Source organism: Vicia villosa, unplaced genomic scaffold, assembly GCF_029867415.1.
Source record: "Vicia villosa cultivar HV-30 ecotype Madison, WI unplaced genomic scaffold, Vvil1.0 ctg.000345F_1_1, whole genome shotgun sequence".
NCBI classification, from domain to species: domain Eukaryota; kingdom Viridiplantae; phylum Streptophyta; class Magnoliopsida; order Fabales; family Fabaceae; genus Vicia; species Vicia villosa.
The window spans coordinates 895,033-922,755 of NW_026705154.1; positions in this window are offsets into that span (position 1 = coordinate 895,033).

A 27,723-nucleotide genomic window follows, 5' to 3' on the forward strand; every position below is an offset into this window, starting at 1 on the left:
GGGACCAATAGTTTAGACGAAAATTTTTGAAGGGACGATTTCTTAAAGAAAAATTTTGGAGGGACTAAAAACGAAATCTGCAATATTTAAAGGGACCAAAAAGTTCATTAACCCAAAATTTAAAGATAGATTGCTACATTCCTAACAATTTTTAGCAAAAGTTGAAAATGATATATAATTACTATCCTTTAATCAAGGTTGGTATTTGGGATAGGCCATCAAGTTTATCGCCTAGGACCACACTTTTTTATTCTATGTCTATATAATTTTCGAGTTCTCTAGCATAATAGAAGATTTGATATTCAAGTATTATTATTTTTTTAAATTTAGACATTATTTTTTTAATTATGTTTTTTTAAATAATAAAAAGAATGTTTAAATGAGTTAATTTTATTATCAATTAAAAATAAAATGTTAAATATAATTAATTATAATAATTTTATATTCTAATAATCTAAAATATATTAACTTAAAAAAATATTTTTATTATGTTAAAAATGTTCAATTTTTTATTTTACCTCAGCGTTTGAAATTGTTAGGCCGGCTCTGCCTTTGACTTGCGAAGGATATTGAAATATGAGAATGATCAAAAAATAAGACAAGAGAAGTTAGTTAACTTGTCATAGTTAGAATTATATATATGACCATTGTAATCTTTAAATAATCATAAAAAAGTTGTTAAGAGATGGTTCAATTTTTGTTTCATAACTATTAACAAACCCGTGCATACGCACGGGTTCTGGTCTGATACGCGCATTTATTTATATAATATATTTATTTTAAATAGAATATTTAAAATGAAAAAATATTTAGATCAATAATAAATTTTTCGTATATCAAAATATTTAGATCAATAAATTTTTTTTCCTCTTATATCATTCTTGGATCATAAATATTTGAATCATAAATATCATCTTTCTTATATATAAATATGTAGACAAAAATATATTTTTTCCCGTATTCAAATATTATTTATGTTTAGGTATCATTTACAAAAATATTTGGATAAATTGTAACTTTTTGTATATAAAAATATTTAGATCAATAATAGATTTTTTCTCATATACCATTTTTGAATAAATTTTTTATGGATCTAAATACCATTTTTCGTATATAAAAATATTTAGATCAATAATAATTTTTTTCCATATACAAATATTATTTTTGTTTAGGTATCATTTATAAAAATATTTGAATGAATAGTAAATTTATGTATAAAAAAATATTTAGATCAATTATAGATTTTTTCCCGTATATCATTTTTGAATAAATTTTTTTTGGATCATAAATTCCATTTTTCGTATATAAAAATATTTAGATCAATAATAGATTTTTTCCGTATTTAAATATTATTTATGTTCAGTATCATTTACAAAAATATCTGAATCAATAGTAATTTTTTTATATAAAAATATTTAAATCAATAATAGACTTTTTCCCGTATACCATTTTTGAATTAAATTTTTTGGATCATAAGTACCATTTTTCATATAGAAAAATATTTAGATCAATAAAAAAAATTTCCCGTAGACAAATATTATTTATGTTTATGTATCGTTTACTAAAATATATGAATCAATAGTAAATTTTTGTATATAAAAATATTTAGATCATTAATAGATTTTTTTCCCGTATACCATTTTTGAATTAAATTTTTTTTGGATTATAAATACTATTTTTCATATAGAAAAATATTTAGGTCAATTATAGATTTTTTCCCGTATACAATATTATTTATGTTTAGGTATCGTTTATAATTATATCTGGATCAATAGTAAATTTTTGTATATAAAAATATTTAGATCATTAATAGATTTTTTCCCGTATACCATTTTTGAATTAAATTTTTTTGGATCATAAATACTATTTTTCATATAGAAAAATATTTAGGTCAATTATAGATTTTTTCCCGTAAACAATATTATTTATGTTTAGGTATCCTTTATAAATATATCTGGATCAATAGTAAATTTTTGTATATAAAAATATTTAGATCATTAATAGATTTTTTCCCGTATACCATTTTTTAATTAAATTTTTTTGGATCATAAATACTATTTTTCATATAGAAAAATATTTAGGTCAATTATAGATTTTTTCCCGTATACAATATTATTTATGTTTAGGTATCGTTTATAAATATATCTGGATCAATAGTAAATGTTCGTATATAAAAATATTTAGATCAATAATAAATTTTTTCCCGCATATCATTTTTGAATTAAAATTTTTGGGATCATAAACACCATTTTTCATATAGAAAAATATTTAGATCAATTATAGATTTTTCCCGTATACAAATATTATTTATGTTTAGGTAATGTTTACAAAAATATCTATATCAATAGTAAATTTTCGTATATAAAAATATTTAGATCAATAATAGATTTTTTTCCCGTATACCATTTTTGAATAAATTTTTTTGGATCATAAATATAATTTTCCGTTTATAAAATATTTAAATCAATAATAAATTTTTTCCGTATACAAATATTATTTTTGTTTAGATATCATTTATAAAAATATTTGAGTGAATAGTAAATTTTTGGATAAAAAATATTTAGATCAATAATAGATTTTTTCTTGTATACCATTTTTGAATAATTTTTTTTTAATCATAAATAATATTTTTCTTATATAAAAATATTTAGATCAATAATAGATTTTTCTGATACAAATATTATTTATGTTTAGGTATCATTTACAAAAATATCTGAATAAATAGTAAATTTTTGTATACAAAAATATTTAGATCAATAATAATTTTTTCCCTTATATTATTTTTTATTAAAATTTTGTGGATCATAAATATCATTTTTTTTTAAAGAGTAAATGAAGTATAGAGAGATTAGAGTAGAAAACTAAAAAGGTGAAGAGAGAGAAAGAATGGTGAAAATAAGTTATAATATAGTTGAATAAAATATTAAGATATAATGGACAATTGTGTGGATAGACCAAAAAACCAACAATTTTAATAGGTGTACAAAAAGTAAGGATGGGTAATTTTGTAAAAACCAGAGCCACTTATTTTCTTATATTATAGATAGCACTTTTGGCCTAAATAATCTTGAGTTTAAGAGTATTTGCAATTTTATTTCAGTTGGTTAGTAATTTCCTTTTTAGAGCTTAGTGTTCATATTTTTTTCGGTCTTATTTATAAGTAAAGATTTTCTTTTTAGATTCATTAAGTAATGAATGTATCTGGTCTGCATAGTAGACTAGATACATTCATTACTCAATGAAACTAAAAATGGAATATTTGCTTATAAATAAGGCCAAAGTAGTATTTTATAAGCAAGTTCGAGTACTCCTAGTATTCTATCTAATATATTTCTTGCTTATAAAAAAAACCTTGAATTTACATTTTTGGACAGATAAATTATACCAAAAGAGGTAAATTCAGCCTAGTGTGATAACAACCTATACTATTGGGTAAATATCCCATGGTTCATCTCTGGACCCTTTATTAAAGACACCCTAATTACTCCCTTCAGTCCCACTAATATAAACAAAATATTTTGAAACTTTTTTAAAACAAAAATCTTGATAATTCAATTAAAGAAAAAGGTAATATCAACTAAAAAGGGTAAATTTAACCTAAAAGTGGTAAGTGGTAACCAGCTATATTAAGTAAATAATAATAACCCATGGTCCCTCTTTCTACCGCTATTAGTGGCAACCTAGTTACCCACTAGTATAAAAAATGTTTTCAAGCTTTGCTTTGTTAAAAAATAAATCACATTTTAAGATGTCGAGTAAATGAAAATATTAATAAAAGAGAGAATATTTCTAATAAAAAATAAAATGGTATTTTTATGATATTAATATGAGAGAGAAAGAGAAAAACATTTTTAATAAAAAATAAAAAGATATTTTTGTAAATACTAATATGAGAGAGAAGTAGAATATATTTTTAATAGAAAATAAGAGTATTTTCATAAATATTAATATGAGAGAGAGGGAGAATATATTTTTACTAGAAAATAAAAAAATATTTTCGTAAATATTAATGAGAGTGGGGGAGAATATATTTTTAATAGAAAATAAAAAGTATATTCATAAATATTAATATAAGAGAATATATTTTTAATAAAAAATAAAAGAATATTTCGTAAATATTAATATGAGAGAGATAAAATAATATATTTTTAATAGAAAATAAAAGAGATACTTTCATAAATATTAATATGAAGAGTGAGGAGAATATATTCTTAATATAAAATAAAAAGTGGTCCCTCTTAAGGTAAATATTTTTATTTGGCGTTTATTTTATAATAGATTACCGACAAAGGATAATTTGATGCGGTGTAATATTTTGTCGGATGAGAATCAGACCTGTACTAATGATTGTGGTCAGATTGAGAATAGGGATCATATTTTTGTTCGGTGTCTGCATTTTAGTGGTGTTTGTCCGAGTCTAGCAGGGTGGTTTGATTTTTTGTCGGTCTTTCAGGGTCAATGGAGGGGTCATCATGACTCTTTTGTGGCTTTGGCGGGTGAGGTGAAGGAGTATTGTATTGTTTTGCATGTCAGTTGGATATCAGCCATGTGGGAAATTTGGAAAGTGCAAAACCAGTGGATATTTCAAAATACGAGTTTGTCGATGATGACAATAGTAGAAAAAGTAAAGCTTCAAACGTACTGGTGGCTGAAATCTTACTTTATGGGTTTCAAGGTTGACTATAATCTTTGGAGGCTCAATCCTATGAAATGTATTACGAATTGTAATAGGTAGTTTCAATTACGATTTCGTCGTTTTGTTGTATGGTTTTAAACAAAGTGAAGTGATGTAATAACGTTTTGTAGTCTTTCAAGTACGACTTGTGCTTGAAGGATTTTTTGGTTGTGGGTTATATATTTTTTAGCTTCTTAAAAAAAAAAGAAGAGATTTTTGTAAATATTAACCTGAGACATAAAGAGAGTATATTTTTAGACCAAAATATATGAGTATTTTCAAAATTTAAATAACTTGTACTATGGACAAAAAAGTTGTCTCATTGTTTAATGAGAGACAGAAATTTTAGTTTTTGTTCAATGCTTAATCCTAATTTTTGTCGTGTCCCATGCATATTTTTTAAATCAAACCTAAGACAATTATAATCGTGTTGTTCGATCTCTTATTTTTTAACAAATCAAACATATCTTATGTCTTTTTTTTTTATTGATAGTTTTTGTTTTCTCTATGGCTCTGTTTGGGAAGACAACTTTTCGAGCTTATAGCTTATGTCTTATGTCTTATAAGTTCATATGATAATTTAGACCCGTTTGGTAACGGTCTTTTCATCACGAGCTTATAGCTTATTTTACTAGCTTATAGCTTATTTTCCAGACGCTATTTCAAATAGCGTTTTAGCTTATGTCTTATAGCTTATTACTTTTTCTTCCTTTTTTATCCTTATTATTTAAATTAAAATCCATTTTTAACCCTTATAATTTATTTTAATTTAAAATAAAATAATTATATATTAAATATCTTTTATGTCATTTTACATTTATAAGTTAATTGAACCGCTAATTTTACCAAACACTTCAATGAGCTTATAAGCTATCAGTCTCAATCATCCACTATAAGCTATAAGTCATCAGTCATCAGCCATCAGTCATAAGCTATAAGCTATCAGCTAGCTTATCAGTCAACCGCTATTTTTACCAAACAGACCCTATGTCTAGTTTAGAAATAGATCTTTTTAAATTTTCATTTTGTATATAAACGCGTTTAATTTAAATTTGTAATCTTTTAAAATAAATTAATAATTAGATTTTTTAATAAACCCTGATGAGGCGAACCAAATCTCTGAAAATCTCAATTTGTCGTTGAAATATGTATATTCGAACACACCCAACATTTTATTTTCAGGAGATTTTCAGATATGCATATATAAAATAACTCAATATTTCATTTTTAGGGAATTTCCGGATATGAATATCCGAACTAATAGAGTATTAAGAACTAATTAGAATCAACGTGTATCAATTGTATTAGTTGTATTACCTTATCATATACAATTTATATGAATATAAATATATTAACAGTGTCTTATTAAACACATAAATACCTTTCCAATAAATGAGAAACTAAGACGGATCCAGATTCTCTTAATTAAGAATGAATGTTGTCAATATTTCTCTTTATTAAAAAAAATATATTTATCACATCAACTTAAAATTAATTGATTTAAATTATCAATATACATAAATTTAAAAAATTATCTTAGAAAAGATAACAATATTTTTATTAATATATTTTTTTATTACATATAAGTTATTCATATTTATTATAAAATTAAAAAAATTGTTATTCAATATACATTAATTTTTTACAACACAATGCAGATATATCTTTAATGTATATTTATATTCATATAAATTATATATAATAAAGTAATATAATTAATACAATTGATACACCTTGATTCTAATTGATTCTTAACACTCCGTTTGTTCGGATATTCATCTCCGAAAATTCCATAAAGATGAAATATTGGGTTATTTCTAGGGCTGGAAATGAGTCGAGTCGAACTCGTCTCAGCTCGGTTCGACTCGTTAAAAATTGATTCAGCTCAAATATCGGTTCTAATTTGTCACAAACTTTTTTCCCAACTCAAACTCGACTAGTTAGAAGTTCACGATTAACTCGGCTCAACTTGTTTGCTTTACATACTTAAAAGTCATTTTCTAAATTCTATTCTTTTTATATATTTGACAATTTAAATTTATATATTTTTAAATAAAAATTATAAGATTGGTATTTATACGACTTTGCTTTTATTTGTGTTATTATTTTTAGAAATATTTTGCTCACTTGAGAATATAAATTATCAATTAAAATCGCTAGATTAGAACAAATATAGGGCTAAGATTTAGAGCAAATCTTTAAACATACTCTTAAAGGCAATATAATTCATCTCATATATAATCGAGTTGACTCGTGAACCTAACGAGTCGAACTGTGTATAGTTCAAGTTCAACTCTCATTTAGTTAAGTAACTTAGTTTTTAGCTCATATTCAGTTCATTTGGTTCATGAACCTAATTCAATGATTTAATTGTCAAACCGAATTCCGAAGTATTTTCGAATTGGTTCGGTTCATGAAAAACCCGTGAGTTATGAAATTAAAATCTCATGAAAATAAAATATTAGAATACTTCGGAGATACATATCTAAAAAAACCCGTGAAAATCAAATATTGAATACATTCGAATATACATATTCGAATGATGGAGTATTTTTGAGTTTTTGTCAAGGATCTCTAAAAAGATATAATGGTGTATTATGAAATTCCTATAAAAAAATTCATCCAGTGATTTGCATATCTCACTAGCAGGTGACGTGAGTTATGTTTTACCGGTCATATTGCTTCAATCTTCTCTTTAATTCCTAATTTTAGTGTTTTTCTTGATATAAAGGAAGATGTTACTTAAAAAATATTTTGATGTCTAAGTTAGATAGTGCTTGTAGGTATCAAATGAATGAATTTATTGTGTCATCATATATTAAAAATGATATCATTGTTTATATAGTGACTAAACTCCAAGGTGTTCGGATGCCGTTGAAAATTAGAAATATTTATTGGTTAGTTGACAATTAATAGTCTACTATCTGGGATATTTGCCACACCACAGTCTCCAAATAGTCTCTCAGGTGGCGGAGGATTTTCACTCATATCTTCTTTTTCTCTTTCAAATTATGAACTTGAATGAACTAAAAAAACTTCCTCTTCTGATTCCAATTTAGCTGATCGAACTTGTTTACGCCCTGCGTGAAACGTTTTTTCGATTTCTGCATCAAAAGGAAATTCAACGGAGGACTTTCCGCATAAAAGATTAGGCAGAGACCAATAAGAATAACAAAAAGAAAATTATAAAAATAATAGAAAATAAAATTTTAGTTGACAAGCAACAAAATTTTAATTGAACAAAAGAAAACTCTATATTTCGGCAGTCCCCGGGACGCCAAAAACTTGATCGATAAAATAGCAAGTGTACTATTTTCCCTCTGTAGTAATAAAGGGGAAATTCCTTGAATGTCGATCTCAAGGACTACGTATCAGTATAAAGCTTATTTCGTGTTTAATCAAACAAAAACTTAAATTTGAGTTTTGTTGGGATATTGGTAATGAGGAATACGTAGAATAAAGTAAAATTTAAAAGTGGCTTTTTAACAAGTATGAGTAACATGCCAGGTTAGGTGTGTGACTGAACCCTGTAACAACTCTGATTCCTTATTGTAACAAATTATTCTAACTATCGATTACCAATTCGTAAGGATGTTCACTCCCAATTCCTTGGCGAGAAAACCTGTAATCATTCATCCTAAGCCCTATTTCCATGGACACCTAACGATGAAATTACGCATTATTAAATCACGAATAATCTGGTTACTATAGGGTATCTCTATTCCTAGGTGATATCTACTATAGTCTAATTGTACAAAAACCTTAACAACAGCAGTCCAGTTGGTCCGACAAGGAAAGCTTTAGAAACATTGCACAATTAAATTGAACATGAAAATCAAATAGATTATTGAACTTGGGAAATCAAAGTCATTACAGATGTAAATCAGGGACACCCCCTAGCATTAGGGGGTTTAGCTACTCATGCTGTTCAAAGAAAACAAAATATAAAATAGAGTCATTACAAGAATTTAGATGAAAGTTGATCTTCAATCGCTTCCGTTCATAAAAACCTTCTACTCTCCTAAACCCTTATTTTCTCCAATTTTCAATCGTGTATTCTTCTCTCCGCCAAAAGTCCTCTAATTCTTCTTCAAAACTCATATAAATAACACACATTCACTTAAGTCTGTTGGAAATACGAAAAACACCTTCGCAGGCCCAATACTGAACTAATTCATAAAAAATACTGAAATCACTATAGCATCCCAACACGGGCACACATGTTAGGTCTCTGTCTATTTATTTTCCTTTTTTAGTCCCAGGGCGTGCAACACGTCCCGTGTCAGCTGACACGGCCACCCGTGTTGCACCATTGCCTTTCCATCTTTTTGAACTCGTCTCAGGCCTTCCTCCTGACACGACCATTTGCGTCAGGCCTCCTGAAGCATAATTTTTGAACTTCCTTCAAAACTCCGAGTTTTGCATTGATTTGTTCCGATTTATTCATCTTAGCCTAAAAATAGTAAAACACACAACCAATGCATACAATGAAGAATAATGGAATGAAACACTTAACACTATAACGCAAAGACAACTAAAAACAACGGTAAATAAACGTGTAAAAACTACTGATCACTAATCCATCGATCGCGCCAAAAATTAATGCAAGTGCCATCACCAAGTTTGCACGAGATAGAAGAGGAGAACCAATTGGCCAGTGTTCCGAATCAAATCTTCTAACCGCACAAAGATCCCTCCACCAAAGCGTCACTTTACTTCTCGAGTGAAAAATTGAGTCTCCAAGCATAGATGTTTTGATATCTCCATACCTAAAAGAAACAAGGTTAGTCCAAAAAAAATTCCTCATTCAAGATACGCCACTTCTACTTGCTAAGGAGAGCCAAGTTGAATTTTTCACAATATCTTACACTAAGACCGCCTTATGATTGCCTTTATGTAGACATTATCCTCTTCAATACCTTTCACTTCCAACTTCTGATTGATTCTGATGAAAATTAAGTTAAAAATAAATTAATTTATATTTGAATTAATTCATATAATAGCGAATTGAATTATAACTTTCAAGGTAAAAATCTCTTTTAAACTTAAAAATTATAAATTCTAGCTTTTAGGGTGTGTTTGGTTAAGAAGAGAAGTTGTGAAGACAGAAATATAGTAAATTTGATGGTTTGTTTGTTATAAGAGAAATGTAAGAGAAATAGAAGAGAGAGAAGTGTAATTGTTTTTGAAAGGACAAAAATACCCTTAACTTAAAATAAATACACAAATTTTTATTATTTAAATTAATATTTCTAACCATTTCTTTTAAATATGGAGAGATCATTCACTATCAATGTGAATTTAAATATTTATTTTTAATTTGATTAAAAATCAATAACTATTTTAAAAGAATTAATTTTTCTAGTTAAGTATTTTATTAATTCAAATAAAGAATCATAGTCACTAATATTTTACTGTTCCACTAATACTTAACAGTGCCATGTTTATTAGATTTATTTTACACAATTTTTTCTATTTACTTTAAGTTTTTTTTTATTTAAAATTTATTAGATTATTATTTTGAAAAAACATTTAAGCTTAAAAATAACAAAACTTAAGTAAATAAAAGGATAAAGCTAGAGAGTAGGAAAAAATAGGCCAATCTCTTCACTTTCTTAGCTGAGAGGAGAAGAAGTTGAAAATCAGTGGGCCCATGCATTTTATCTCTCTCTTCCTTATTTCTATTCAAACCAAATAAAAGAAATATTGTCTTTTTTTTCTTAATTCTACATTTAAAGAATCAAACACATTAAAATTAATTCAAAATATTTTTGGGAACAACTTCTCTACCAATCACAAAAAATTGGGTAGTGTACCTTCCACCAATCACATTACATCATTTAGTTTTATCTTATTTAATTAATTATTAAATAAAATATATTTTTGGTTGTTTTCTAGATATTTTACAGTAACGATAACTTTACTCAAATTTTTGAGTTGGGTAGATAAGAATTCACCAACATTTTTATAGGGTGCAGTTACCGTGCATAGATAAAAATCTATGCACCATGCATAGATTATTATGGACCATTGGATCATTGGATCAAATTCTAGACATCAATTGTTATTACTCAATACTCAATACTCACCACTCAATACTCAATACTTGATTAAAAACATGATCCAATGGCTTATGTAGGCTTATGCATGATGCATAAATAAAATCCTTATGCATATTAACCAAAGTCATTTTTATATGTCGTTTTGTTGCATATGCTTCAAAATAAACACCTTTAAATTCTCTTTTTGAACTAGTGTTTTCTTACTTAACAAAACGAAATGTATTATACAACAAATAGAGCATTAATCTTCTTGACGACCCTAATGCCAACATCGTGAGGAGGATTATTGGAAATAATGCGACGTCATTATCAATTATATAATAAGAACGAAAATCGTTTACATTGCAAACTACTAAAATATGAATTGAAAGTAAACAAAAAATGGTTTATTTATTAATACCTATGGTTTGATTAGCTAGTTATTTACTATATAGGTGCAATCCATGTTTATCATATCTATATAAAAATCGATCTTTTTGAATGTGATGTTTTTAGTTTTTATTCTTAAATTAAACTTCATCACTGGCATAAGGTTTGAGTGAAGAAAAATAAAGCTATAGCTAGCTGTCTTCAGACCTATAGTTATAATCAATAAGAAAATATTTTCTTGTTGAATCCATTCAAATCCCTTCTTATAAAATCTTTAGCTGTCAATTAGAGGAAAATTACAAAATAAAAAATGGTTTAAAAATATTTATCCAAAAATATTGATTAATAATGTATGATAACTATACATATTGATAAGATTGATTATACTAATTGAGAATTGATTCATCTATCATTGTGATTGTGACTAGACAACCCAAATTAAATGAAAGAACACAATGGGCAATAGGCACTTAAGATTTGAAATCACTACTATACCATGATAATCTCTCTTTTTCATAGGAGATGCATCTTGGAGCTTAATCATGACAAACGGAAAGAAACTATTATATAATGGAGGTTGCCTTAATGTTTCACAATATTCATTAAATATATATATTTTTTAATAATCAAGATGATATAAATAAGAGAATTAAAGGTTTTCTAATTTTTAATTTATATGAATTAAAGATGAATGTTTATTTTTATCGTATTAATAGACACTCTTTTTCTATTTTCTTAGAATTAAATTATTTTCATATTATTGATAAAGAATAATTTTGTAAAATAGTAACTCATATTTTCCTTTTATTTCTTAAAATTAATTATATTTTTTAATTTATCAGAAAAATTGTTTGGAAGAAAGAAATATAGGCTGTTTGGTCGACTTTTATACTAAGGAATGTATTGTTGCAACATATTGTTCATCCTAATGAAATTTAAGTTTAGTAGTAATTTAAGGTGAAAATCAAATGTTTTATGGCAAAAGTTTGTTTATCAACAAGATAATGATTTTGGAATCGGTGGATAACTCAACTGATATGAAATTTGTATAATTGTGTGTATTTAAACAATTTGTTGTTATCAATATATGTTTCAATCGAGAGGACCGAGGCTGGAATCGTGAACGGAATCACTTTCCTTAAAGTATTTCAAGCACTCCCGAAATGTCTTAGAGTTTTGATGCAGGAATACCCAGGATAATTCAGCCTTATCGAGTTTGCGCAAGACCGGCGAAAACTCGAATGCAGCGAAGAACGATCTGGAATTATTCAGAGGATTTTCGGAATTTTTGTGATGTGATTTCTGAATGCGGAATCAACTTTATATAGGCCACGAAAATGTTTGTTTCAAAGGTTGCGACCCTTAATGAAACAATATATTTTCAAAAGTTATGACTGTTGCACATAGACAGATTCATGCACCATTTGCATGGTTTCAATTCTGCATGGTTTCGTGAACAGTTGCCTCCTTTCCGATTCAAAATTCAAATCATGTACACTGAGCAAAATATAGCACCCGGCCGAAGGCCGGCCGTCGCCCGCCGGAGCCGCCTCATTAACGCCGCGAATAGCCCGATCGCTCCGATGCGACGTGCCTAAGTGCTCAAGTGCCGTCTACAAGCCGCCACTAGCGCCTCTACGCCCACGCCCCGGACCCGGACCCGGACCCGGAGTCGGAGTCGGAGCCGGAGCCGGTGTCGCCGGTGGCGACACCGGCGAGTGGTTGTAGGATTGGGACAAGTGGCAATAATGCTTGGGACCACCACATTTGTCAATGTGACACTTTATCCTCTTTTGTCCTTTTGTTGAGTTAATGTCATTAATTCTTTTATAAGGACTTTGAAAATGAGTGAATCTTCCAATGTGGGACTTTATTACATGCATTTATTAGCATTTACTCATTTTCACCATTTGTCATTTTAGAACACACTTGTAATCATTATATCTTTTAATAATTACAACAATCCCCCACTTGTTCTAATAATGACAATTCCAATTCCAGAATATAGAAGATAAAAGTGTTAATACAGTTAGGTATCTTTCGATTTGAACTTAACCTTAGTAAAGACAACGCAAAGTCTAATCGGAATGTTAGGTAGCTATGCTTTGAACCATTATCCCATGTGATTAGACCGGCATTGCTATACACACACTTTTAAGGTTTTCTTCGCCTACATATCTCGCCTAGCACTATTTATGGCCATGTGCTTTTCCTGTTTTCATGAATTTTTCATGAGAGAAACTCCAACTCTCACTTTGAGACGGCACCATCTCGAAATTCACATAGGTGAAGTTTTATCTCTATATCCTCGATATAGTACTTCATTAAGAGTTTCCTTAAAACTCAACCCTCAATTATGTAATAGTCAACATTATCACGAAATGTTGTACCAACTTCCAAATCAACGACTTGTTGTTACCCATTGAATCTTAGGTTAAGATGTATTAACTTCAGATTGGGTTGCTATCATTGTCGGAACCCTTATTCAAGGAGTTTTAATCCCATACCTTTCGAGGTAGACTTTACTAAATCTCTGGCCAGTGGTTTAGTAAAAGGATCAGCCAAATTATAGCTCGTTTGTATATATGTCAGTGAAATGATCCCATCCTTTATCATTTTTCTCACGAGAGAATGTCTCAGACCTATGTGTCTAGACTTTCCATTGTATACTTCACTGAATGCTCTAGCCAGGGTGGCTTGACTATCACAATGTATCAACACCTTTGAAACATTATCTTTAGCTAATGGAACCTCTAATAAGAGATCCCTCAACCATTCTGCTTCTTGTCCAGCAGACGCCAGAGCCACAAACTCTGATTCCATGGTTGAAAGAGTAATGCATGTTTGTTTCTTGCTTTTCCAAGAAATCGCACCTCCAGCTAATGTGAATATCCACCCAGTTGTAGATTTATAATCTCCAACACTTGATATCCAACTTGCGTCAGTATATCCTTCTAGTATGGCAGGAAATTTACCATAATGAAGACCAAGGTTTTTAGTCCTTGACAAATATCCAAAAATCCTTGTTATTGCCTTCCAATGTTCATCATTTGGATTACTAGTAAATCTACTCATTTTACTAACAGCAAATGCTATGTCTGGTCTAGTACATTGCATTAAGTACATTAGACATCCAATGGCACTTGCATATTCCAATTGTGCCACGGATCTTCCATTGTTCTTTTGAAGTTTGACACTAGGATCAAACGGAGTGGTTACTTCCTTGAAGTTAAGGTGTTTGAACTTTTCCAACATTTTTTCAATATAATGTGTTTGATTGAGTTCATAACCCCCACTATTTCGTCTTACTTTGATCCCTAGTATAGTGTCAACTAATCCAAGATCTTTCATCTTGAATGTGGAAGTTAGAAAACCTTTTGTTTCTAGGATTCCACTCATTTCATTGCTAATAATCAACATGTCATCAACATATAGACATAGAAAGATAATAGCATTTCCACACACCTTTGTGTACAAGCATTTGTCACAAGAGTTTGGAATGAAACCATTTGAAAGTATGGCAGTGTCAAATTTTTGGTGCCATTGTTTTGGTGCCTGTTTTAAACCATATAAAGATTTGACAAGTTTACATACCTTTTGTTCATTTCCATGAAGTGTGTAGCCTTCTGGTTGCTCCATATAGATTTCCTCGTCAAGATCGCCATTTAGGAATGCTGTTTTAACATCCATTTGATGTACAATAAGGTTGTTCAGGGAGGCTAGTGCAAACAAAATTCTAATCGTTGTAGTTTTTGCTACTGGTGCATATGTATCAAAATAATCGATACCTTCCTTTTGTCTAAATCCTTTTGCAACTAGTCTAGCCTTATAGGTGTTTAATGTACCATTACTGTGATACTTCTTCCTAAACACCCATTTACATCCGATGGGTCTTGATCCCTTCGGAAGATCAACTAGTTCCCAAGTATGGTTCGACATAATTGAATCCATTTCATCTTGGATAGCATCCTTCCAAAAAGAAGCATCTCTAGAAGTCATTGCTTCTTTATATGTTTTAGGATCATCTTCGATTTGAAGAATAATAGGAATTTTATGAACATCATTCTTGTTATTTCCTTCAATTAGAAAAACGGAAATAAGTTGAGAATCGATTTCATCCGGTCCTAGACCTTTATTTTTCCGTGCCCTTTTACTTCTTCTTGGTTCGGGTTGTGTTTCAACCATCCGAGTCGAATCATTGTCACAAGACTCTTTGATCGTGGGATTCTCTGGTTCTTTATTCTTGGTAATAAGATTTTCAAAGAATTCCACATCTCTAGATTCGACAATTACATTAGACTCTAAATTTAAAAGTCTATATGCTTTACTATTTGGTGCATATCCAATGAAAGCACATCTGATCCCTCGAGGACCTAATTTTGTTCTTTTGGGGTCCATATTTTTGTAATATGCGACACACCCCCACACTCTAAAATAATCAATATTTGGTGATCTTCCTTTCCATTTTTCATATGGAGAGATTCCAGTTGTTTTTAATGGAATTCTGTTCATTATGTGACATGCGGATAATAATGCTTCACCCCACAAATTAAATGGCAATTCTGAATGCATTAACATAGCATTAATCATTTCTTGATATGTTCTATTTTTTCTTTCGGCCATGCCATTTTGTTGTGGTGTGCGAGGCGCAGAACATTCATGTATAATGCCATATTCTTCACAATATGCATCAAATTCCGCCGAGAAGTATTCACCGCCTCTATCACTTCTAAGTACTTTTATGGTAGTACTTAATTGATTTTCAACTTCCGCTTTATATGTTTTAAAAGCATTAAAGGCATCGTCTTTATGCTTTAAGAGGTATACATGTGTGAATCTAGAACAATCATCAATGAATGTTATAAAATAACGATTTCCCCCACGGGTTAACATTCCATTGAATTCACACAAGTCAGAGTGCACAAGATCAAGAACATTTGTTTTTCTTTCAACACTTTTGAAAGGTTTCTTAATCATTTTAGACTTAACACATATTTCGCATTTTCCGAAATCATGAATGTTACATGATATCAATCCAGATTTAATTAGTCTATTCATAGTACTAATACCAATATGTGCTAATCTAGAGTGCCATAATGAAATAGATTCAAGCATATAAGCAGAATTAGAAATTTCATTAATAATATTATCAGTAGTACATAGTTTGATCATTCCCTCAGCGGAATATCCTTTTCCTACAAATATACCATTACGGGTCAATATTAACTTGCCCGATTCATACACAGATTTAATGCCAGGTTTTCCCAACAAGTCCCCACTAACGAGGTTTCTATTCATATCGGGAACATGAAGAACATTGATGAGAGTGACTTTCTTTCCAGAGGTGAAGTTGAGTTCGACGGATCCTGTTCCAACAACTCTTGATCGGACCTCATTGCCCATTTGTACCTCCTGTCCATCATTGACTTCGGTATAGGTTTTGAATGCCGCTTTATCATAAGACACATGTACAGTTGCACATGTATCATACCACCATCCTTGGACTTTTCCTTTGATGGCCATAATTTCGCTTACAGTAGCGATTATGTCGTCATTTGCATGAACAGCATTAACCTCATTTTTGGGCCTGTTGTGCCTGCAATCTCGAGCATAATGTCCGGGTTTGCCGCATGCATAGCATCCATTTTTAGTACCCCTTTGTCCACCAGAGTTTTTGAACCTGTTATGATCTTTCTTTGGACCAAGATGATTTTTTGTACCATCATACTTTTTCTTTCCCTTTGCAACAACAGCATTTGCCTTTGCAAATCCGGAGGACTCGGGCTTTTCACGATCCTTCGTCTCTTCCTCGATTCGAAGGTGTTTCTGGAGTTTCTCCAACGAGAGATCCTCGGAACTATGCAGCAATTTCTTTCTGTATCCTTTCCATGAAGGTGGCAATTTTGCTATGATTGCACCGACTTGGAAAGCCTCAGGAACATCAATTTTTACGGCCTTTATTTTATTCACGAGAACCTGTAACTCGTGTACTTGTGCAAGAATAGGCTTTGAATCCAACATTTTAAAGTCAAAGTATTTAGATATTAAGAACTTTTTAGTACCTTCTTCTTCGGCTTTAAATTTGAATTCAAGTGCCTTCCAGATTTCCTTTGCAGATGCGGTATCAGTGTAGAGATCATAGAGACGATCGGATAATGTGTTCAGAATGTGTCCACGGCACAGCAATTCATCTTCCTTACGTTTCTTTCTCTCCTTCTTTATTTCATCGGTGTCATCTGGAGTGGGTTCTGGAATTTCCTCCAAGTCAGGATCCAAGACATATTGAATTTTCAGAGTAGTCAGGAGAAAGGTCATTTTGTCAGCCCAACGGGTATAGTTTGTTCCATCAAAACGATCTAGTTTCACAAGATCCTGGTTCATGAGTTTGATGCTTGAAACAGAAGCGTCGGCGGCCATGGTTGATAATACTTTAAGATTGTTATCAATATATGTTTCAATCGAGAGGACCGAGGCTGGAATCGTGAACGGAATCACTTTCCTTAAAGTATTTCAAGCACTCCCGAAATGTCTTAGAGTTTTGATGCAGGAATACCCAGGATAATTCAGCCTTATCGAGTTTGCGCAAGACCGGCGAAAACTCGAATGCAGCGAAGAACGATCTGGAATTATTCAGAGGATTTTCGGAATTTTTGTGATGTGATTTCTGAATGCGGAATCAACTTTATATAGGCCACGAAAATGTTTGTTTCAAAGGTTGCGACCCTTAATGAAACAATATATTTTCAAAAGTTATGACTGTTGCACATAGACAGATTCATGCACCATTTGCATGGTTTCAATTCTGCATGGTTTCGTAAGCCGCCACTAGCGCCTCTACGCCCACGCCCCGGCCCCGGACCCGGACCCGGACCCGGAGCCGGAGCCGGTGTCGCCGGTGGCGACACCGGCGAGTGGTTGTAGGATTGGGACAAGTGGCAATAATGCTTGGGACCACCACATTTGTCAATGTGGCACTTTATCCTCTTTTGTCCTTTTGTTGAGTTAATGTCATTAATTCTTTTATAAGGACTTTGAAAATGAGTGAATCTTCCAATGTGGGACTTTATTACATGCATTTATTAGCATTTACTCATTTTCACCATTTGTCATTTTAGAACACACTTGTAATCATTATATCTTTTAATAATTACAACATTTGTTATATACATTTTAGTTATGATTTCATATTATCACCTATTACTCAACAACATTATCTATGTCAAAAATAATGTCACGATATCAATCGTATTTGTTTATTCAACAATCTCTCAACTTAATAAACAAACTATATTATTAAGTTTCAGTAGTATATGTGAATACCAAATATAGATATATTTTTATACCTAGGTCTAAACCTAAAGAGCACATTAGCGGAGATCTAAGTTCACAAATCATGTTATAAAAGACCAAGTCATATTTATGCATATATGCACTACCAGTGATATAGGCCTAAGAGCACATATCATCATTAGAGATATAAGAAGCATTAGACAAAAGTATAAAAATCAAATATATTTGATTAACTACAACAGACATAATGTCATGATCACATCAAAGACATATAAGTCATATTAAATTGAGAATGCAACCCTAAAAAATATAATTTAACTAAACATCATAAAATAGAAAAGGAGTAGAAATACAACGTCAGATGATCTCTCAATCTTCGGTTGAATCCATTTTTTCATGTATTCAGTATGAAAACCCTCTAAAATCTCATTCACACATACAAATAAGAAAATATAACATTTTCAAAGTGAATGATTTCTCAAATGACTAACATGAGTCCTATTTATAGACTTCCAATATGTGTTTATTTGTTGGGCAAAATTTATTTTCCTTAGCACCAAAACAACCTCTTGAGTTTCCTCTAAACCGCCCTAAATTCGTTGGCCAAATTATGGCTCATTCCTCTTACTATCGTTTCTTTAAACTGTAGTATTAAATTTTATCTACACTTTCAAATCGTTGCTTAAAGTGAATAAGTGATGATTTTCACCAAAAATATAAAAACTTGTCAACAGATGAAAAGTGCAGCCTATTACCATTATAAGCAACAATTTTTAATAAAAAGAAATTAGCAAGCCTATTACCCCTATAAGTCTATTACACACTTTAGATAAAATAGAAATTTGCGGATTTAAAGTGTGTTTCAATACTCTAAGAGGATGATTGGTTATGAAGAGAATTTGAGAAGTAAGAAATAGATAAGAGAGAGAATGAAAGAAAAGAGAAAAATATAAAAAATATAGAAGATTTGGAGTATTGTTTGATATAAGAAAAATATAAGAGAAGTAGAGAAAAGAGAAATGTTGATGATTTTTAAAATACAGAAATATCCTTGAAATAACACTGACTTAAAAGAAAATAGGAACATAAATGAAAAATTAATGTTAAATTAGTATTTGTTTTCTCTTTCTTCTTGTTATTGAAGATATTGTGAAAAATTGTGGGTCTAACTCATTTCTTTCTCTCTCCTCACTTTCTCTTCTACATCAATAAAGAGAAATTGACTATTTCTTTTAAACTTTTCTCTCATTTTGCTCTATCTTTTCTTTTTCTCTTAAACCAATCACAACGTAAATGTTTAAATGGAGATAAAATATAATCAAAAGTCTTAAATTTGAGGTTAAACATAACTCAATCTTATAAAATTGGTTTGTAAATTAAGAATTACTCTCATTGATAAATATATGTACATAAACATATCATATTCAATGTGATAATATTTTACAAGTTGAATATGTATTTGATAAGATAGTGACAAGTTATATCCATTTTTTTCTTTATATGTTATTTTAGAAGTGTTACGTGCTTCACATTTTTATTAATATTTTTTTCTCGAATATTTATTTTAGTATCTTCCTTAGAATTCTTTACATTTTACATTATTAATTTAAAAAATTTATTGGTTTAATATCAATATTGTTACTACCTAATTGTTATTTTCGTATATATAACGTAATTGTTACAACTCAATTGGTTTAATATCAATATTATTTTGGACAAAAAAAAAAGCCCAATTGCACGTGAACTGTTTTATATTTTAGTCGAATAGAGTGCGCATTTTCTAGGTCCAGAACAATTTCCCCCAAGGCTTGAGCGCACACTGAAAGAGACAAGGTAAGCTTTAAGTATCATTGATCAACCTTCGGGTCGTAGTCTGATGTAGAGTAGTGCTGAGTCGCTTGGGATCCGTTTTGAAAAGTACTGGCGGACATGCGCATTTAGTGCAATCTTATCATTGGGACGTTTTGTCACCCATTCCTGACACGTGCGATGACATAACTATCTAGGATGTGACGCAAATTATAGAGTGCTTAAGTGCACTTCAGTTTGGTGTGTTTCCATGAGTGGAAATCTATTCATTGATCTCTTTACTTCTGTTCATAGTTGGTCTTGATCTTTCTGTTGTCATAGTTTATAAGTAAGGTGAGTTGAATATTTGGGGAGTTACGTTTCCAAAGATATAATTTTGTTCCTTTTTTCTTGAGAATGTCGTTAGGAGTGTTTGAGAGCTTCGCTCAAAGCTTTCCATTATTTTCGTTCCTCCTATTTCATCAATCTTTTTTAAACAAGCACCCTTCTAATTCAAGCTTCCCCCTTCAACATTTACTGCTTTTAGTTAGGATGAGTGATATCATTATTAATTTAGTGAGTGATTATAAATTGGAAACTTTATCTCAGTCATCTCATGATTCTCATTATCCTTCTCATAATAGTGATTATATAGTACTAGAAATTATATCTATATATGATGATTACAAGTAAGAAGAGATGTCAGAAGCTTCCTTGGAGGAATAAACTTATTCTTATGGATCGTTAGACGCCCATATAATAAATTTGCGTATAGGAATAAATCATGCTAAGGTCCCTATGCCCCCCCTCCAATCTTGTCGGAAGAGGAGGTATCTGCCAATTTGCAAAGGAGGAAACATGCTAAAGATTTTATTCAAGTTTTCATGAGGATTGAAGGCTGTGAGCCTAACGATGCTGAGGTGCTGGAGCATTTGAATATTTGACGTCGTCTGTTTGCATTAGAATATGACTAGGTCAATCTCCCTTTTTTGAAAATGATAAAATTATGTATTTTGATGACACAATTTTGTGGCCGGCTGAAAACATAGTACCATTTACAATACTTCTAGTTAGTCACTATCTCCTGACATAAAATAAAAATACTAAAGATATATTAATATACAAATATATTATTGAAACCTTATAAAATACTATTATAGAAGTCTAACCTTTTTCTAGATTCATGCTCCAAATTTTTTATAGAGATAATAGTACTATTACTTATTTAAAAACGGTGTAATCTACTAATACTCAAAATCAAGGTTGTCAGAATCGAGTTTTTATTTTGATTTGTTTTATCTAGATAAAATCGAAACGTAATCATAGAGTTTACCTCATATTAAAATTATATTAAATTTATATATATATATATATATATATATATATATATATATATATATATATATATATATATATATAATATTCTAAATGCATTAATTATTAAAATTTCAACTTAATTATAAAGCAAAAATATATTATATCATTATAATAAAGTGTAATATTCACAAACATGTATCGAATTACATAAATTGTCCACCAAATTATAAAATGTAACATCCAAAAGATTATAAAAAAATAATAGTTTCATAAGGTTTTCAAGTTGAAAAAAAACAAAATTTTTATCTTCATCTTGAACTTAATCAAGTTCGATCCTTCTACGACATCTTTTTCATTAGAACATTCATATTCGACTTGATTAAATCCATCTCCAAATGTTAAAGATTCTTTAATATTATAACCAAAATATGAATGTGAATAAAATTAAAAATTCATAGAGAAAATTTTATGGGCCAAAATATAAAATGTGATTTATAAATTTTGACTAAAAAAAGAAGTAAAAATCAGGTTAAAGAGTAAAATCCAACGATTTTACATGATTTTACACGATTTTAGAAAAATTTTAATCACTTAAAATCGTTTCGAAATACGATTTTACATAAAAACCTTTTTACCTGCGATTTAACACGAAATACTAACATAAAAACGTAAAATCTATAGACTTTATATTTTTAATAGAGATTTTAACAACCTTGCTCAAAACAAATGTTGTGTGCAATTATTTGTACTAGTATATAGTTATAGTATTGTTCAATATTCTCAATACAAAATGAAAAGGATCTTATCATAGCTCAATTACGAGGTGGGACATGTAAGCAAGCTTTATTCCCATTACTACGAATAAAGTCAAACATATGTAAAGTGTTCTCAAAATTAGATGGACCAAGTTTTACATATAGCAAGACATGATACTTTCTCTTTTGTTGTTTCTTGAAACTGTGGGTGGTGGTGATAGAATGATAGTCTCGAAGTGGGATATTTGTTGTAGGTGCTATGGATCTTGATGCTGCTTTACTTTTAGAAAGGGATCTTCTCAATTAAGTGGAAGGAATATGAGAGGAGGTAAAGTGATACCAATTGTATGTTCGAATTTGCTAGTGACTTGAACAGAATTATCTGAGTCACCATGAAAAATTCAATCTAATTTTAGTTTATGTCTCTTTATAATTTAAAAACTAATAACAACTTTTTACATACGCACGGGTTCTATTCTGTTACGCGCATTTGAATATATTATTTATTTTAAATAAAATATTAAAAAAGAAAAAAAATATTTAGTTAAATAATTGATTATTTCATATATAAAAATATTTAGATCAATAATAGATTTTTTCCGTATATCATTTTTGGATCAAAAATATGTGATCATTAATACCATTTCTCGTATATAAAAATATTTAGATCAATAATATATATATTTTTTCCGTAGATAGACTTCATTTTTGTTTAGGTATCATTTACAAAAATATTTGGATCAATAGTAAATTGCGTATAAAAAAATATTTAGATCAATAGTAAATTTTTTCCCATATACCATTTTGAATAAAAAATATTTGGATCGTAAATACTATTTTTTTTGTAAATAATAGATTTTTTCCATATACAAATATTATTTTTGTTTATGTATCATTTACTAAAATATTTTGATCAATATTAAATTTTCGTATATAAAAAATAAAATTTTTCCCGTACACCATTTTTAGATCAAAAATATTTGATTATAAATACCATTTCTCGTATATAAAAATATTTAGAATTATAATAAATTTTTTTCGTATACAAACTTCATTTTTGTTTAGGTATTATTTATAAAAATATTTGGATCAATAGTAAATTTCGTATATAAAAATATTTAGATCAATCGTAGATTTTTTCTCGTATACCATTTTTGAATAAAAAATATTTGGATCATAAATACCATTTTTCGTAGATAATAGATTTTTTTCCGAATACAAATATTATTTTTGTTTAGGTATTATTTACAAAAATATTTGAATTAATATTAAATTTTCGTATATAAAAATAAATAATAGATTTTTTCCCATATACAGACTTTATTTTTATTTAGGTATCATTTACAAAAATATTTGGATCAATATTACATTTTTGTATATAAAAATATTTAGATCAATAATAGATTTTTCCCCGTATACCAATTTTTGATCAAAATATTTGATCATAAATACCATTTCTCGTACATAAAAATATTTATATCAATAATAGATTTTTTTTTTCGTATACCGACTTCATTTTTGTTTAAGTATCAATTACAAAAATATTTGGATCAATAGTAAATTTCGTATATAAAAATATTTAGATCAATAGTAAATTTTTCCCCGTATACCATTTTTGAATTAAAAATAATTAGATCATAAATACCATTTATCATAAATAATAGATTTTTTTCAATATACAAATATTATTTTTGTTTAGGTATCATTTACAAAAATATTTGGATCAATATTAAATTTTCGTGTATTAAAATATTTAGATCAATAATAGATATTTTGAATAAATTTTTCCCGTATACCGTTTTTGAATAAAAAATTTTTGAATCATAAATACTATTTTTCGTATATAAAAATATATATTTTTGGAAGAAAGAAGTGAGAAAATGATGAAAGAGAAAAAATAATGAATGAAGAGAGATTTGATAAGTTTGATAAAATATAAGAGTTGTATTATTTTAATAATAAAACTAAAAATTTTATTGTGTGAAGACCAAATAAAAACAATTTTAATGTGGTGGTAAAAAATCAAATAAAAGTACCGTAGATTTTTTCACAACCATTAATTTTCATATATTATAATCCTACAATTTTAAAGTTAGTCATATATTTCTTAATCAAAGTAGGATAAGATGAGTGAAACTACATTAAGAGAGAGCTAATTCTTTCTCGGAGTAACTTGGATCCATGAGAGGGAATAGTAAAAAAGACCAATAAAATTTGATAGTTGGAAAATCAAGGTCATGCTCTATAGTTTTAAGCCGGAGTACAACCTGGACAATAAAGCACGCGCAAAAAATATCATAATGAGTATGAGACCTCAATTTATAGCCCACAATTAGGGGTAGAAATAAATTGGGTTGAATTTGGTTTTGTCAAATTTAAGTCTGATCTGAGAAAAAAATTGAAGCGTAAGTATGACATATAGTCTACCGTAGGTTTATTTTTAGGTATGAGTCTGACCTTTTCGAATGTATGGTTAATTTGTTAGCATACATAAAAGATTATTTGTTTTAGACATATGTAAATAAACCATTAAAATAATATTTAAATAGACTAACACTAAAAAAACAAGAGAATAAAAATTTATTTGCATTGACTAATTTTAACTTACCTATTAACATAAGTTCTGAAAAACTATTTGTTTAAGAGAACTTATGAAAATAATGTTCATTAGGTGTTTTCATCTTATCTTCACAAATTCTTTAAGATAACCAAGTTTTATTTATATATTTTAATTCAAAATACAAAACATAACATAATAATGATAAAAAAATTCATATTTATTTAAATAGGTCGGTCTGATATGCTTAAAAGGTTTTTTTTATCTGAGTCCTAGTCTTTTTAACTAATTAGGTTCTGATTCTGATGAAAAGGCGTGGCCAAAACATCATAAGCCACTAAGTTATTGATAACCAAATCTTATCTATTTAAAAAAAAATGTGTGGTCTGACCTGAGCCTGTATAGACTAGCATATAAGCCTCTATTATTGGTTTGGACTATTTCCACCCGTACCCACCATTTATGGTTAGTAAGATAGTAGTTGCTCTATAAATTTCACAACAACCGAATATTTAAAATATAATGCAATCAAATCAAACTATTTTCATATTTATTTATTCCTTTACCTTTTTTCTTTACTTTATTTTATGTATTTTTTAAATTCTAGCTTAAAAATCTCCAATACCATGTACTTAACACTCTTTGGAGTAGTAAAGGAACCTATAATTAAGGAACCAAGTTTCTTCCTCAACATGATTGCTTGAAGCGAAAAGAATCACAATTGTGAGAAATCAGTTAAATACACATTAAATTGTTAATATCAGGACCAACTTTCAAGTTCTAACAACAAAGTTGACACGTCCAATAAACTTCAAGGTTAAAATCATTGCAGGGTTCACTTCACTCGCTTTAGATCATTCTTGGAAAATGCACTTACATTCTTCCAAAGTAGACCTAATGACCCACCATAATGTCGACTCTAGGATTATAAAACTCTTGACTTTGCTACTTTTTGTTGGGGAATATGAAAAGTCAACAATGAGACATATTGGAGGATTCACCTTGCAGAATGGTGAAGGGAACCAAAATGAATCTTACAAGCTACAATTTTACCTATTATCGTTGAGAGGAAAAATCTTAATGAATATATCTAATTTTCTAACGCTTAACATTGTGATATTGAGGACAAATTATGTTTCAACAATTTGGGTTCTACTTTCCTATAAGAACACCATTATATCCTTAATATTTTTATGCCTTTCTAGAAAATTATATTTTGTAACGCTAGGACTGAGTATGCCATCTTGAGCACCATTTTATTCGCCTCCAACATCTCAATCTTGTCCATATCATGTGATTCGAGGTCATATCAATGTTTAAATCCTACGTATCTTTATATAATATCTATCAGCTAAAGAGCTATCTGGCCAAGAAAACTTTAGAGAGTTTGATAGAATTTGGGAACCGAAGAAAAATAGTTAAAAAAAAGTAGAGGCAGAGCCACAAATGATTAATCATATGGGAATGCACATGGTATTGATATCTTTCCATTTTCTTAGTCATTCCAAGACGTTTAAGTGAGAATAATAAAGCGAGGAAATAGATAGTGAAGCCTATGAGATAATTATTTCTTCTTAAGTCAAGAGGTCAATGTACCATTGCAATTCTAGGACTACTGTGCACAAACCAATATACACAAAGAACTTGCTTAACCAAAATAGCAAGAAGGTGTGGTGCACTACATGTGTGACATTGCTTCTGCTCTTATTGTTTGCAATATAAATCTCGGAGTAATTAGAGATTGTTTGCAAGTTGATGAATCAGGGCATCATGGGTTGATAGAGTCTTAGTTCCAGCAACGGTAAGCCAAGAAAGGATTCTACATCTAGAAAGGTATGTGTGATTATACCTTAAGGTAAAATAATTTTTTTTAAGGCTTACATAATAATAATAATAATAATAATAATAATAATAATAATAATAATAATAATAATAATAATAATAATAATAATAATAATAATAATGATTAAGTTTAAAAAAGTGTTCATGTCAAACATCATCACTACTACAAATAATATATTTTGTGACAAAACTTTCACCTCAGCTAAAGAAAAATCGAGGTATAATACCTAGGCACGCCATCTTTTATTATTTATAAAAATAAAAAACCACATATTTGAATCCCATCTATCGCAATTTATGTTTTTATTTATTTATAAGTGTAAACAAAATGATCTAATCCTTCAATTTTTTATATAATCGAGGGATAAAATAATCTGATTTTACTATGAAAGCACCTGTTAAACAAATTTTTCTCTAATCCTTACTTATATGAAACCGCCCCAAACTTGCATGCATCATTCCTTTAGATAGATTGCAAGACAAAACAAATCTTCAACATTCTTCTATCTCGAACATAAAAATTTTTCTGCCCTTGCAATCCTTAGTTAAAGAAGGGAGTTCAATATAGGATTTTTTCTGCCCTTGCAATCCTATAGGAATTCTAAAGTCTCGTAATGATGGAAGTTATGAAGGTAGAGGTACTCAAAGTATAAATGTTAAATCAATGGCTCGAGATGTAGTTCTTCAAACTCATATATATATATATATATATATATATATATATATATATATATATATATATATATATATATATATATATATATATATATATATATGATGTTCAACCTCAGGGGTGGCTCTGAGCACGGGCTCGTGGGGCGGGAGCCCAGGGCCCCATAATTTTAGGGGCACCAAAAAAATATTTTTTAACATCTATATATATATATATATATATATATATATATATATATATATATTAAAAGCAAATTTGGATTTGTAAATGTTAAGGCTAGTGCTGAAAAGATTGAGAATGAAATAGAGATTGAATGTGTGTTTATTCAAAAACGTCAAATTCATAGAAAACAACACTGATGAAAATCCATCTAAACCCACACAACTGAATCTTGA